Raw genomic sequence first — 14318 nt, 5'->3', positions numbered from 1 at the left:
AAAATGGAATTCTCTGTTCACAGGGGTTTGGAAGGCAGTCCTCCAGTCTTTAAAGAGTACAGGTGCACTAGGAAGGTTGTCGTTGGATCGTGCAAATAGCATGACCTCCATGCCCTGATCCTGTAACAGACTCCATCCAGCACTCAGCCTCCACGGACCCCAAAGACAAAGTCAGAAAGGCAGCGACTCCCATCACTGTCTTGTCTTGGTCATCTCACATGAGGAAAACCTCTGCACTAGCTTGTCTTGTGGATCCCAGGATCTCTCCCTTCAGGAGGGAAAATAACCTCATGGTCCTTTCTAAGGAGTATGTGTTGGTAGGAAGCTGATTGCCTCACTGCAAGTAATTGTGTCAGATGCAGATTTAGTAAGTACTGTTTATGTACCAGGTGATTTATATACTTTGTGCTAATCCTTAAAACAACTCAACAAGGTTGGCATTATAATTCTCATTTTATAGACAATCATATGACTCAGAGCAGTTAAGTGACTTGTCCAAAACAACCCATCAAACAAGCATCAGAATCACAATTTGAACCCAGATCTGAGTTTATCTGACTTCTTTAACCAGTATCCTCTCCCATTTCCACCATCCTTACAAGGGCCCCTACAAGTTTCATGAGAAGTGTTATGGATAAGACACGTGCAGTGCAGAACATAAGGGTTCTTTGACTTCTCTCCTGTGAGACTCTGATGTGATCATCACAAAATACGAAAGCAGAGAACCAGATCTTACCTGGAGGTGGAGATCACGCAGCCAGTTCCTCTCAGTGTGCCCAGCAAGAGGCTGGACCACACTCCACAGACTGAAAGAGGAAGCAGGTGGATCCTACAGCAGCTTTGAGCAGTTTTGTCAGGTGGGGAGAGCCTGGTTGGACACAGAGCAGATCAGCGGAAAGAAAAGATGTAGGGCATGGTCTCACCCGTGGCCAATCTCTTCTGTTTTCTCTTTCCTCCTGGCCTCTTTTCTCTGGCAGTCTGCAGGGAACAGGCCACGCTGGCAAAGCCACTGACGTGCATCTCAGCTCCCAGGGCACAGAAAGAGCTGATGCCTTTGAGCCATTTCTTTGCAATTTGCTGCAAGTTTAAGGCCGCACGTGATAAAGCTTTCTTTATGGGAGAGAGTGAAGAAAGAAAAGACCACTTGTGATCTTACTTGCTGATTCCCAGAAAACACAACTCTGCAGGGGGCAGAGGGTAAGGGAACAGAAGCAGGAGGAGGGACGGAAGTTTGTAACAAAGATCTCTCCTTCTCCTTCCAAGAAGTTTTTAAGCCAGCCGCTCCTTGAGGACATCACTGGAATTCTTTAAAAAAAAAAAAAAAAAAAAAAAAAAAAAGCTCATGGACTAAAATCTCTGTATGGTTTCTTTTCCCGTTGGGATTCTTTCTAGAATCTGCCGGGACCACAGATCTGGTGAGGACCAAGGCTCTGCAGAGTTCTTTCCAGAAATGGTTAATTCTCAAAGAGACATGATCAGTTGCTCACACCCACAATTTCTGTGAATCTTAAAAGTAGAAAAAGAAAGAAAAACATTGAAATTTTGGCATTCAGTTGCTCATTCTACATAAATTCTAAGAAAAGAGAACTCCTTGCACTAAGACATTCTACAATTCAATTAAATTCTTTTTTCGAGACTGCCATTTGAGAGGATTTTGAGCAGTACTAGCTTGCATGTGGTTTATACTAATAAATGAGTTTGCTTCCAGAATCATCCAAGGTCCACCATTTTCTTACATGGCTGTGACTATGGCCTGGTCACTTTACAATCTCAACTTCTTCCTTGGTGAGCAGAATTTTTATTAAAAAAAAAAAAAAAACATTCACAAGGTGGTTTAAGAATTATATTATGTACTCAAACATACATTTCAAATAACAAAGTACTAAATGACAAAGTTATCATCATTACACATATAATTTCAGTTCACATAATGGTCAGGATCATTAATTAATAGTCAAATATTATTATAAGACATTTTACTATAAAAGAAAAAAGAAAGATATAAGGAAAATAAAGAAATAAGAAATCTTTTAGTGAAGCAACTGTGTATCTGGAGTCTAAAAGACCAAATACTTTATTTTAGCCAACAGCCAACCTTTGCCATCAGAAATAGTGAGCAAACATCATAACAGGTCTAGACTTTTCAATGTGTCTGACAGGTGGCCATTGGTGCATTGAAGGGGAGACACTGTTTACCAGCCAAAAAGCACAAAAGGCCTACTTTTTCTCAACACGAAATGCAATTTTACCCCGAGAGTGTAATTTGGTCTGTTCCTAACTTGCTCAAATTCACTCTCTATCATGATTCCTTTTCTGACCTCTTCAGTCCACGGCTCATGTTTCTATTTTGAATGCACATCATACTTATTTTATACATGATATTCAGAGTTTCTCATAAACAGCCTTGCAGTGGATTATATCCTACTTTCATACTATAGACCAGGGTTCAGCAAACTTCCCGTAAAAGGTCAAATAATAAATAGCTTAGGTTTTGAAGGCCGATATCTGTCACAGTCACTCAACTCTGCCACTGTGGTGTAAAATCAACCGTAAATGAGTTAACCATGAATGAATGAGTTTTCTAGGGTTGTGTAACAAAGTACCACAAACTGGCTGGCTTAAAACAACAGAATTTTATTATCTCAGTTCTGGAGGGGAGAAGTCCAAAATCAAAGTGTGGGCAGAGCCGTGCTCTCTCTGAAACCTGCAGAGAATCCTTCCTTGGCTATTCTGTCTTCTGGCGTTTGCTGCCAATTGTTGGCATTCCTTGGCTTATAGGTTCATCACTTCAGTCTCTGCCTCCATTGCCACATGGTCATCTTCTCCTTGTGTGTCTCTGTCTTCTCCTGTTTTTAAAAGGAAACCAGTCATATTGAATTAGGGTCTACTGTAAGAACCTCATCTTAACTTGATTACAACTGCAAAGTCTTTGGTTCCAAATAAGGGCACATCCATTGATACAGGGGCCTAGGATTTCAGTATATGCTTTTGGGGGGATACAATTCAACCCATAGCACTCATTCTCATTTGCTTCCTTATCTGAGGTAAGGATCACACAATCACCTTATTTATTTATTTAGTTTTATTGAAGCATAGTTATTTGGTTATACGTATAGTTATTTGGTTATATATATAACCAAATAACTATAACTATATGTGTGTGTGTGTATATATATATATCTATATATATATAGATATATAGATATATAGATATATACATATACACAGACACATACTTTTTGGATTCTTTCCATTATAGTTTATTAAAATATATTGAATATAGTTCCCTGTGCTGTACAGTAAATCCTTATTGTTTATCTATTTTATATACGGTAGTGTGTATCTATTAATCCCATATTCCCAGTTTATCCCTCCCCCCTTCCCCCTTTGGTAACCATAAGTTTGTTTCCTATGCCTGTGTGTCTGTTTCATTTTGTAAGTAAGTTTACTTGGACTATTTTTTAGATTCCACATATAAGTGATATCATATAATATTTGTCTTTCTCTGTCTGACTTACTTCACTTAGTATAATCTCTAGGTCCCCCCATGTTGCTGCAAATGACATTATTTTGTTCTTTTTTTTATGGCTGAGTAGTATTCCATTGTACATATGTACTACATCTTTATCCATTCATCTGTTGATGGACATTTAGGTTGTTTCCATGTCTTGGCTATTGTAAATAGTGCTGCTATGAACATAGGGGTGCACGTATCTTCTCTAATTATAGTTTTGTCTGGATATATGCCCAGGAGTGGGATCACTGGATCATATGGTAACTCCATTTTTAGTTTTTTAAGGAACCCGCATACTGTTCTCCACAGTGGCTATACGAATTTACATTCCCACCAAGGATGTAGGAGGGTTCCTTTTTCTCCACACCCTCTCCAGCATTTGTTATTTGTAGACTTTTTGGAGATGACCATTCTGACTGGTATGAGGTGATACCTCATTGTAGTCTTGATTGCATTTCTCTAATAATTAGTGATGTTGAGCATTCTTTCATGTGTCTGTTGTCCATCTGTATGTGTTCTTTGGAGACTGTTTACATCTTCTACACATTTTTTGATTGGGTTGTTTGTTTTTTTTGATATTGAGCTGTATGAGCTCTTTGTACATTTTGGAAATTAATCTCTCGTTGGTCTCATTGTTTGCAAATATTTTCTCCCATTCTATGGGTTGCCTTTTCATTTTGTTTATGGTTTCCTTTGCTGTGCAAAAGATTTTAAGTTTAATTAGGTGCCATTTGTTTATTTTTGTTTTTATTGACATTACTCTAGAAGATGGATCCAAAAAGATATTGCTGTGATTTATGTCAAAGAGTGTTCTGCCTGTTTTCCTCTAGGAGTTTTATAGTATCTGGTCTTACACTTAAGTCTTTATTCTATTTTGAGTTTATTTTTGTGTATCGTCTTAGAGAATGTTCTAACTTTATTCTTTTATATGTAGCTGTCCAGTTTTCCAGCACCACCTGTTGAAGAGACTATCTTTTCTCCATTGTATATTCTTGTCTCCTTCATCATAGATTAATTGACCATAGGTGCATGAGTTTACTTCTGGACTTCCTATCCTGTTCCATTGATCTATATGTCTGTTTTTGTGCCAGTACCATACTGTTCTGATGACTGTAGCTTTGTAGTATAGTCTGAAGTCAGGGCACCTGATTCCTCCAGCTCCATTTTTCTTTTTATCAAGATTGCTTTGGCTCTTCGGGGTCTTTTGTGTTTCCATACAAATTTAAAATTTTTTGTTCTAGTTTTGTAAAAAATACCATTGGTAATTTGGTAGGGATTGAAATGAATCTGTAGATTCAAAGCACAGGCTTTTAGGCTCTACACTACACTCTCCAGACCTGCCTTTTTCCTTCACAAAGCTACATTGACACATTGAGAGAGTGTCAATGTCTAGCAACTGGGGTCCTCACTTATTTTAAAGATCTATTTTAAAAGTGCATTGATATTGAGCTCATCTTTCCCTTCTTAAAGTCCCATATCTTTGCAAAATCTTTTCTCACTACTTCATTACACACAAACCTTTCCCTTCTTAAGCACTTTCTGTAATTACCACATACTGCCACTTAAAAAGAGAAGACATTTTTCGTTGGGGTACAGTTGACTTACAGTGTTGTATTGGTTTCAGGTGTACAGCAGAGTGAGTCAGTTATTTGTATACGCATATATATTCTTTTTCAGATTCTTTTCCATTATAGGTTATTATAAGATATTGAATATAGTTCCCTGTGTTATACAGTAAATCCTGTTGTTTATCTATTTTATATTAATATGTAGTAGTGTGTATCTGTTAATCCCAAACTCTGAATTTATCCCTCCCTGCTCCCTTCCCCTTTGGAAACCCTAAGAGAGAAGAGATTTAAAATTCATCAAGTGCTTACCTAGGTATCAGGTACTGTATGGGCATATAAACAATCATTAGATTAATTCTAACAACAAAAAAATTTCTGCTGTACAGCAAAATGATTCAGTTTTATATATATATATTCTTTTTCACATTCTTTTCCATTATGGTTTATCACAGGATATTGCTATACACACAGGATCTATATAGGATTTTGTTGTTTATCCATTCTATGCATAATAGATTATATCTGCAAATCCCAAACTCCCATTCCATCCCTCCCCCATGTCCCCCCCTCCCTTTGGCAACCACACGTCTGTTCTCTATGTCTGTGAGTCAGTTTCATAGATAAGTGCATTTGTGTCATATTTTAGATTCCACATGTAAGTGATATTATACGGTATTTGTCTTTCTCTTTCTGACTTACTTCACTTAGTATGATAATCTCTGGGTCCATCCATGCTGCTGCAAATGGCATTATTTTGTTCTTTTTTATGGCTGAGTAGTATTCCACTGTATATATGTACCACATTTTTATCCATTCATGTCGATGGACATTTAGGTTGTTTCCATGTCTTGGCTATTGTAAATAGTGTTGCTATGAACATAAGGGTGCATGTATCTTTTCAAATTATAATTTTGTCTGGATATATGCCCAGGAGTGGGATTGCTGTATCATATGCTAACTCTATTTTTAGTTTTTTGAGACATACATACTGTTTTCCATAGTGGCTTCCCCAATTTACACTCCCACCAACAGTGTAGGAAGGTTCCCTTTTCTCCAAACCCTCTCAAGCATTTGTTTTTCATCTTCAATTTCTTTCATCAGTGTCTTACAGTTTACAGAGTACAGGTCTTTTGCCTCCTTAGGTAGGCTTATTCCTAGTTATTTTATTCTTTTTATTTTGATGGTAAATGGGATTGTTTCCTTAATTTCTCTTTCTGATCTTTTGTTGTTAGTGTATAGGAATGCAAGAGATTTCTGGGCATTAATTTTGTATCCTGCAAATTTACCAAATTCATTGATGAGCTTTAGTAGTTTTCTTGTGGTGACTTTAGGATTTTCTATGTAGAGTATTATGTCATCTGCAAATGATGACTGTTTTACTTGTTCTTTTCCAATGTCTATTCCTTTTCTTTCTTCTTCTGTGATTGCTATGGCTAGGACTTGCAAAACAGTGTTGAATAAAAGTGGTGAGAGTGGACATCCCTGTCTTGTTCCTGATCTTAGAGTAAATGCTTTCAGCTTTACTCTGTTGAGTATGATGTTGGCTGTGTTTTTGTCATTTATGGCCTTTTGAGGTATGTTCCCTCTATGCCAACTTTCTGAAGAGTTTTATCATAAATGGATATTGATTTTTTGAAACGCTTTTTCTTCATCCATTGAGATGATCATATGGTTTTTATTCTTCAGTTTGTTAATGTGGTGTATCACATTGATTGATCTGCAGATATTGAAGAATCCTTGCATATTATCATGGCATATGATCCCACTTGATCATGGCATATGATCTGTTTAATGTATTGTTGGATTTGGTTTGCTAGTATTTTTTTGAGGAATTTTGCATCTACTTCATCAGTGATATTGGCCTGTAATTTTCTTTTTTTGTGGTATTTTTTGTATGGTTTTGGTATCAGGGTGATGGTGGCCTCATAGAATGAGTTCAGAAGTTTTCCTTCCTTTGCAGTTTTTTGGAGTAGTTTCAGAATAGTAAGTGTTACTCTTCTATACATGTTTGGTAGAATTTACCTATAAACCTTCTGATCCTAGACTTTTGTTTTTTGGGAGTTTTTAAATCACAGATTCAATTTCAGTGCTTGTAATTGGTCTGTTTACATTTTGTGTTTCTTCCTGGTTCAGTCTTGGGAGATTATACCTTTCTAAGAATTTTCCATTTCTTCTAGGTTGTCCATTTTATTGGTGTATATTTGCTTGTAGTAGTCTTATGGTCTATGTATTATGGTCCTTTGTATTTCTTTGGTGTTGGTTTTAAATTCTCATTTTTCATTTCTGAATTTAGTGTTTTGGGCCCTCTCCGTTTTTTTCTTGGTGAATCTGGCTAAAAGTTTATCAATTTCATTTATCTTTTCAAAGAACAAGCTTTTAGTTTCATTGATCTTTTCTATTATTTTATTAGTCTCTATTTCATTTATTTCTACTCTCATCTTTATGATTTATTTCCTTCTGCTGACTTTGGGTTTGGTTTGTTCTTCTTTCTCTAGTTGCTTTAGGTGTAAGATCAGGTTGCTTATTTGGATTTTTTGTTTCCTGTGGCAATCTTGTATTGCTATAAACTTCCCTCTTAGAACTGCTTTTGCTGCATCCCATAGGTTTTGGATCATTGTGTTTTCATTTTCATTTGTCTCTAGGTATTTTTTTTATTTCCTGTTTGGTTTCTTCAGTGATCCTTTGTTTAGTAGCATATATTGTTTAGCCTCCACGTGTTCATTTTTTTTGCAGTTTTTTTTCTTGCAGTTGATTTCTAGCCTCATAGCATTCTGGAAGGAAAAGATGCTTGATAGAACTTCAGTTTTCTTAAATTTGCCAGGGCTTACTTTGCAGCCCAGCATGTAATCTATCCTAGAGAATGTTCCACATGCACATGAAAAGAATGTGTATTCTGCTGCTTTCAGATTGAATGCTCTATAAATATCAATTAAGTACATCTGGTCTAATGGTCATTTAAGGCCTGTGTTTCCTTATTGATTTTCTGTCTGAATGATCTGTCCATTGACAAAAGTGAGGTGTTAAAGTTCCCCACTATTATTGTGTTACTGTCAATTTCTCCTTTTATGTCTATTAACGTTTGCCTTATATATTGAAGTGCTCCTGTGTTGGGTACGTATATATTTACAATTGTTATATCTTCTTCTTGGATTGAGCTCTTGATCATTATATAGTGTCCTTCTTTGTCTCTTGTCACAGTCTTTATTTTAAAGTCTATATTGTGTGTCCTATGAGTATTGCTACTCCAGTTTTCTTTTGATTTCCATTTGCATGGAATACCTTTTTCCATCCCCTCACTTTCAGTCTGTACATGTCCCTAGATATGAAGTGAGTCCTTGTTCACAGCATATATATGGGTATTGTTTTTGTATCCATTCAGCCAGTCTGTCTTTTTTTCTCCCTTGGGGGGTTTTTATTTTATTTTATTTAAGAAAAAATTTAAAATTGAAGTATAGTTGATTTACAGTGTTATGTTAATTTTGGCTGTACAGCAAAGTGATTCAGTTACATATATATATTATTTTTTATATTCTTTTCCATTATGTTTTATCACAGGATATTGACTATAGTTCCCTATACAGTAGGAACTTTTTTGTTTATCCATTCAATCTATGTCTTTTGGTTGGAGCATTTAATCTGTTTAAGGTTATTATCGATATGTATGTTTTTATTCCCATTTTTTAAATTGTTTTGGATTTGTTTCTGTAGGTCTTTTATTTCCTTTCCTCTTTTGTTCTCATTTCTTGTGATTTGATGACTGTCTTTCGTGTTGTGTTTGTATTCCTTTTTCTTTTTTGTGTGTATATCTATTTTAGATTTTTGGTTTGCTGTTACCATGAGGTTTTTGTATAGCAGTCCATATATATATGTATATGTATATGTTTACACACACATTATTGTTTGAAGTTGCTGATCTTTTAATTTCAAATGCATTTTAAATATCTTGCATTAGTACTCTCCTCTTCTCACAATAACTGATTTTGCTATCATATTTTACATCTAATTGTTTTGCATATCCCTTAACTGCTTATTGAGCATACAGATGATTTCATTATTTTTGTCTTTTAATCTTCTTATTAGTTTTGTGTGGATGATTTCCTACCTTTACTGTATGTTTGCCTTTACTGGTGAGCTTTCCTATTTTGTAATATTCTTGTTTCTAGTTGTGGCCTTTTCTTTTCCTCCTAGAGAAGTTCCTTTAGCATTTTTTGTAAAGCTGGTTTGGTGGTTGAAATCTTTAAGCTTTTGCTTATCTGTAAAGCTTTTGATTTCTCCATCAAATCTGAATGCATGCCTTGCTGGGCAGAGCATTCTTGGTTGTAGGTTTTTCCTTTTCATCACTTTAAATATATTGTGCCACTCCCTCCTGGCCTGCAGAGTTTCTGCTGAAAAATCAGCAGATAGCCTTATGGGAGTTCCCGTGTATGTTATTTGTTGCTCTTCCCTTGTTGTTTTTAATATTTTCTCTTTACCTTTAATTTTTGTCAACTTGATTACTCTCTGTCTTGACATGTTCCTCTTTGGGTTAATCCTATATGGGACTCTGCACTTCCTTGATATGGGTGACTCTTCCCTTTCCCATGTTAGGGAGATTTGGGGCTATTATCTCTTCAAATATTTTCTCAGGCCCTTTTCTCTCTCTTCTCCTTCTGGGACCCCTATTATGCAAATGTTAGTGTGTTTGATGTTGTCCCAGAGGTCTCTTAAACTGTCCACATTTCTTTTCATTCTTTTTTCTGTTCTGCAGTAGTGATTTCCACCAACCCATCTTCCAGCTCACTGATACATTCTTTTGCCTCATTTATTCTGCTATTTATTCCTTCTAGTGTATTTTTCATTTCAGTTATTGTATTGTTCAACTCTGTTTGGTTGTTCTTTATATTTTCTAACTCTTTGTTAAAGATTTCTTGTAATTTCTCGCTCTGTGCATCCATTGTTTTCCAGAGTTCTTGAATCCTCTTTATGTTCATTACTCTCTGAACTCTTTCTTGGGAATACTGCCTATCTCCACTTCATTTAGTTGTTCTTCTGGGGTTTTATCTTGTTCCTTTTCTGGAACTTAACCCTCTGCCATTTCATGTTGTCTAAATTTCTATTTGTATTTTTATGTATGTGGTAGGTTAGTCATTTTCTCGACCTTGGAGAAGTGGTCCTCTGTAGGGGATGTCCTATATACCACAGAATTACACTCCCCTCTCATCACTCAAGGGCCAGGGACCAGCTGGTCCCAGGGTAGGTTCTGACCTGTGTTTGCAGACTCAGTTCTGCAGGCTGCTTGATCATAGTTTTCTTGCTTCTGTTTCTGCCGCCCTAGTGGGTAAGGCTGTTCTAGAGCCATACACAAGCTTCCTGGTGGGAGGGGCCTGTGTTTGCCCACTATTGTGTGGAACTGGGTCTTGACCCTCTGGTGGGCAGGGCCGGGTCAAGAGGCATGTCTAGAGGCATCCGTGGGTTCAAGAAGTCTTTAGGCAGCTTGTGTGCTGATGGGTTGTACTATGTTCCCACACTGATGGTTGTTTGGCCTCTCAACACTGGAGCCTACAGGCTGTTGCGTGGGGCCAAGTCTTGGTGCTAATGACCCAAGTAAGATATCAGCCCCCAGTGAGAGTCCATGCAGATGAACATTCCCCTATACCTCTGCCACCAGTGTCCATGTCCCCAGGATGAGTCACAGCTGCCCCCCTCCTTCCCAAGAGACTGTCCAAGACCAGCATGTAGGTCTGGCCCAGCTCCTGTAAAGTCACTGCTTTTGCTCTAGGTCTCAGTGTGTGTGAGACCTTGTGTGCACCCTCCAAGAGTGGAGTCTCTGTTTCCCCGAGTCCTGTGGAGTCCCTGCAATCAAGCCCCATTGGCCTTCAAAGCCAAATGCTCTGGGAGTACCTCCTCCCGATGCCAGATCCCCAGACTACGGAGCCTGATGTAAGGCTCAGAACTCTCACCTCTGTAGAAGAACTTCTGGGATGTATCGTGTAGGCCAAAAGGTTCATTCAGTCTTTTCCATAAGATGGATTTAGTAGCACTTAGTTGTCTTTAACTTCATTTGAAACAATTTTTTTAGATTGTATGTGACAGCTGTCATACCAGCATGCATTTAAAAAAAGACTTATCAAAATTGGTGAATTTTTATGTAGCCATTTTAATATTGAATATAGAAGAAAAAAAGCAACATTTTTGGCATACTATGCTTTATTATTTTAAGAAGGGTAAAACGTAACTGAAACACACAAAAAGATATGTGCAGTGTATGGAGAAGATCGAACTTGTCAAAAGTGGTTTGCGAAGTTTCGTGCCGGGGATTTCTTGCTGGATGTTGCTCCATGATCTGGTAGACCAATTGAAGTTGATAGTGATCAAATCAAAGCAATAATTGAGAACGATCAACATTATACCACGTGGGAGATAGCCAATATAATCAAAATATCCAAATCAAGTATTGAAAATCATTTACACCAGTGTGGTTATATGAATCGCTTTTATGTTTGGGTTCCACATAAGTTAAGCCAAAAAAACCTTCTTGACCGTATTTCCGCATGCAATTCTCTACTGAAACATAATGAAATGCTCCGTTTTTAAACCAAATTGTGAAGGGCTATGAAAAGTGGATACTGTACGACAATGGGAATGGAAGAGATCATGCGGCAAGCAAAATGAAACATGACCAACCACACCAAAGGCCAGTCTTCATCCAAAGAAGTTGATGTTGTGTATATGGTGGGATTGGAAGGGAGTCCTCTATTATGAGCTACTTCCGGAAAACCAAACAATTAATTCCAACAAGTACTGGTCCCAATTAGACCAACTGAAAGTGGTACTTAACAAAAAGCGTCCAGAAATAGTCAATAGGAAATGCACAATCTTCCATCAGGATAATGCAAGACCGCATGTTTCTTTGATGACCAGGCAAAAACTGTTCCAGCTTGGCTGGGAAGTGCTGATTCATCCACTGTGTTCACCAGACATTGCATCCTTGGATTTCCATTTATTTCAGTCTTCACAAAATTCTCTTAATGGAAAAAATTTCAATTCCCTGGAAGACTGTAAAAGGCACCTGGAACAGTTCTTTTCTCAAAAAGATAAAAAGTTTTGGGAAGATGGAATTATGAAGTTGCCTGAAAAATGGCAGAAGGTAGTGGAACAAAAAGGTGAATACATTGTTCAATAAAGGTCTTGGTGAAAATAAAAAATGTGTCTTTTATTTTTACTTAAAAAAACCAAAGACACTTTTTGGCTCACCCAATAATAATTCTCCAGTTTGTGGGTCACCCACCTGGGGAGGGGGGATGGATTTGATTATATCATGAGTGTGCCCCCCACCCCCCGCCACGGTCTCATTGTGGTTTCTTCTTTATGCCTTTGGATGTAGAATATCTTTTTTGGTAGGTTCCATTTTTTTTTTATCAATGACTGTTCAGCAGTTAGTTGTGATTTTGGTGTGCTTGTAAAAGGAAGTGAGCTCAAGGTCCTTCTACTTCACCATCTAGTCTCCAATCTCTATTTGTAAACTTTTTGATGATAGCCATTCTGATCAGTGTGAGGTGATATCACATTGTTGTTTTGCATTTCTCTAATAAATAGTGATATTGAGCATCTTTTCACGTGCTTATTAGCCATCTGTATGTCTTCTTTGGGAAAATATCTATTCAGGTCTTCTGCCTATTTTTTGATTGAGTTGTTTGGCGGTTTTTTTTTGATATTGAGTTGTATGAGCTGTTTATACATTTCAGATATTAACCCCTTGTCAGCCATATCACTTGTAAATAGTTTCTCCCATTCTGTAGGTGTTGTCTTTTCGTTTTGTTGATGGTTTCCTTTGCTGTACAAACGTTTTTAAGTTTAATTAAGTCCCACTTGCTTTTTCTTTTTTTTTCTTTTCTTTTGTTTCCGTTGCCTAAGGAGACAGATCCAAAAAAAGATTGCTACAATTTATGTCAAAGCGTGTTCTGCCTATGTTCTCTTCTAGGAGTATTATGGTTTCTGTTCTTATGGTTAAGTCTTTAATTCATCTTGAGTTTATTTTTTTGTATGGTGTGGGGAAATGTTCTAATCTCACTTTTTCACATGTAGCTGTCCAGTTTTCCCAGCACGAGGTTTTGAAGAGACTGTTTTCCCTCCGTTGTATATTCTTGCCTCCTTTGTCATAGATTAATTAATCTTAGGCATGTGGGTTTATTTTTATGCTCTCTATTCTGTTCCATTGATCTATGTGTCTTTTCTTGTGGTAGTACCGTGCTAATTTGATTGTAACTCTGTAGTATATTTTGATGTCTGGGAGGGTGATCTCTCCAGTTTTATTCTTTTTTCTCAAGATTGCTTTGGCAAATCGGGATCTTTTGTGGTTCCGTATGAATTTTAGGATGATTTGTTCTAGTTTTGTGAAAAATGTCATTGTTTTTTAAAATAGAATTGCATTAAATCTGTAGGTTGCTTTGGATAGTATGGAAATTTTAACAGTATTAATTCTTCCAAGCCAAGAGCACAGGATATCTTTCCATTTCTTTGTATCATCTTCAATTTCCTTCGCCAGTATTCTATAGTTTTCAGAGTAGAGGTCTTTCACTTCCTTGGTTAAGTTTATTTCTAGGTATTTTACTCATTTTGATGCAGTTTTAAATGGGCTTTTTTTTTTTTTTTTTTTACTTTTTCTGATCGTTCATTATTAGTGTATAGAAAAGCAACAGATTTCTGTATATTCATCTTGTATCCTGCAACTTTACTGAATTCATTTCTTAGTTCTAATAGTTTTGGGGTGGAGATTTAAGTGTTTTCTATATAAAATATCATGTCATATGCCAAAAGTGACAGTTTTACTACTTCCATTCTATTTTGGATGGCATTTCTTTTTCTTGTCTGATTGTTGTGATAGGACTTCCAATACTATGGTAAACAGATCTATGTTAAACAGACATGGCAAGACTGGGCATTCTTGTCTGGTTCCTAATTTTAGAGGAAAGACTTTCAGTTTTTCACTGTTCAGTATGATGTTAGCTGTTGGTTTGTAATAAATGGCCTTTAGTCTATTGAGATATGTTCCCTCTATACCCACTTTGATGGGAGCTTTTATCATAAATGGGTGCTGAATTTTGTCAAATGCTGTTTCTTCGTCTGTTGAGATGATCATGTGATTTTTAAACTTTATGATTTTTTATTTTTTAATTAAAAACTTTTTTCTTATAGAAATTTTAAATGTTACTTTTTATTTAAAGTTATCAAAAAATATTTGTTGTAGTCCCTGTTTT

General features: G+C 36.6%; 1 protein-coding gene across 5 annotated transcripts in view; it reads right to left on the bottom strand.

The window, feature by feature from the left end:
* SLCO1C1 (solute carrier organic anion transporter family member 1C1) overlaps positions 1 to 5535 on the bottom strand; it is a 62445-nt gene extending 56910 nt beyond the window's left edge. For all 5 annotated transcript variants that reach the window (XM_082351976.1, XM_082351971.1, XM_082351972.1 and 2 more), the window contains exon 1: positions 737 to 5535. The gene's annotated coding sequence lies outside the window, so the exon portion shown is untranslated. The remainder of the gene's footprint in view (positions 1 to 736) is intronic.
* Between the last annotated feature and the right edge of the window lie 8783 nt (positions 5536 to 14318).

This window comes from Balaenoptera borealis, assembly GCF_965194805.1.
Source record: "Balaenoptera borealis genome assembly, chromosome: 13".
In the NCBI taxonomy this organism is placed as follows: Eukaryota; Metazoa; Chordata; class Mammalia; order Artiodactyla; family Balaenopteridae; genus Balaenoptera; species Balaenoptera borealis.
This window is presented reverse-complemented; position numbering and strand designations above follow the sequence as displayed.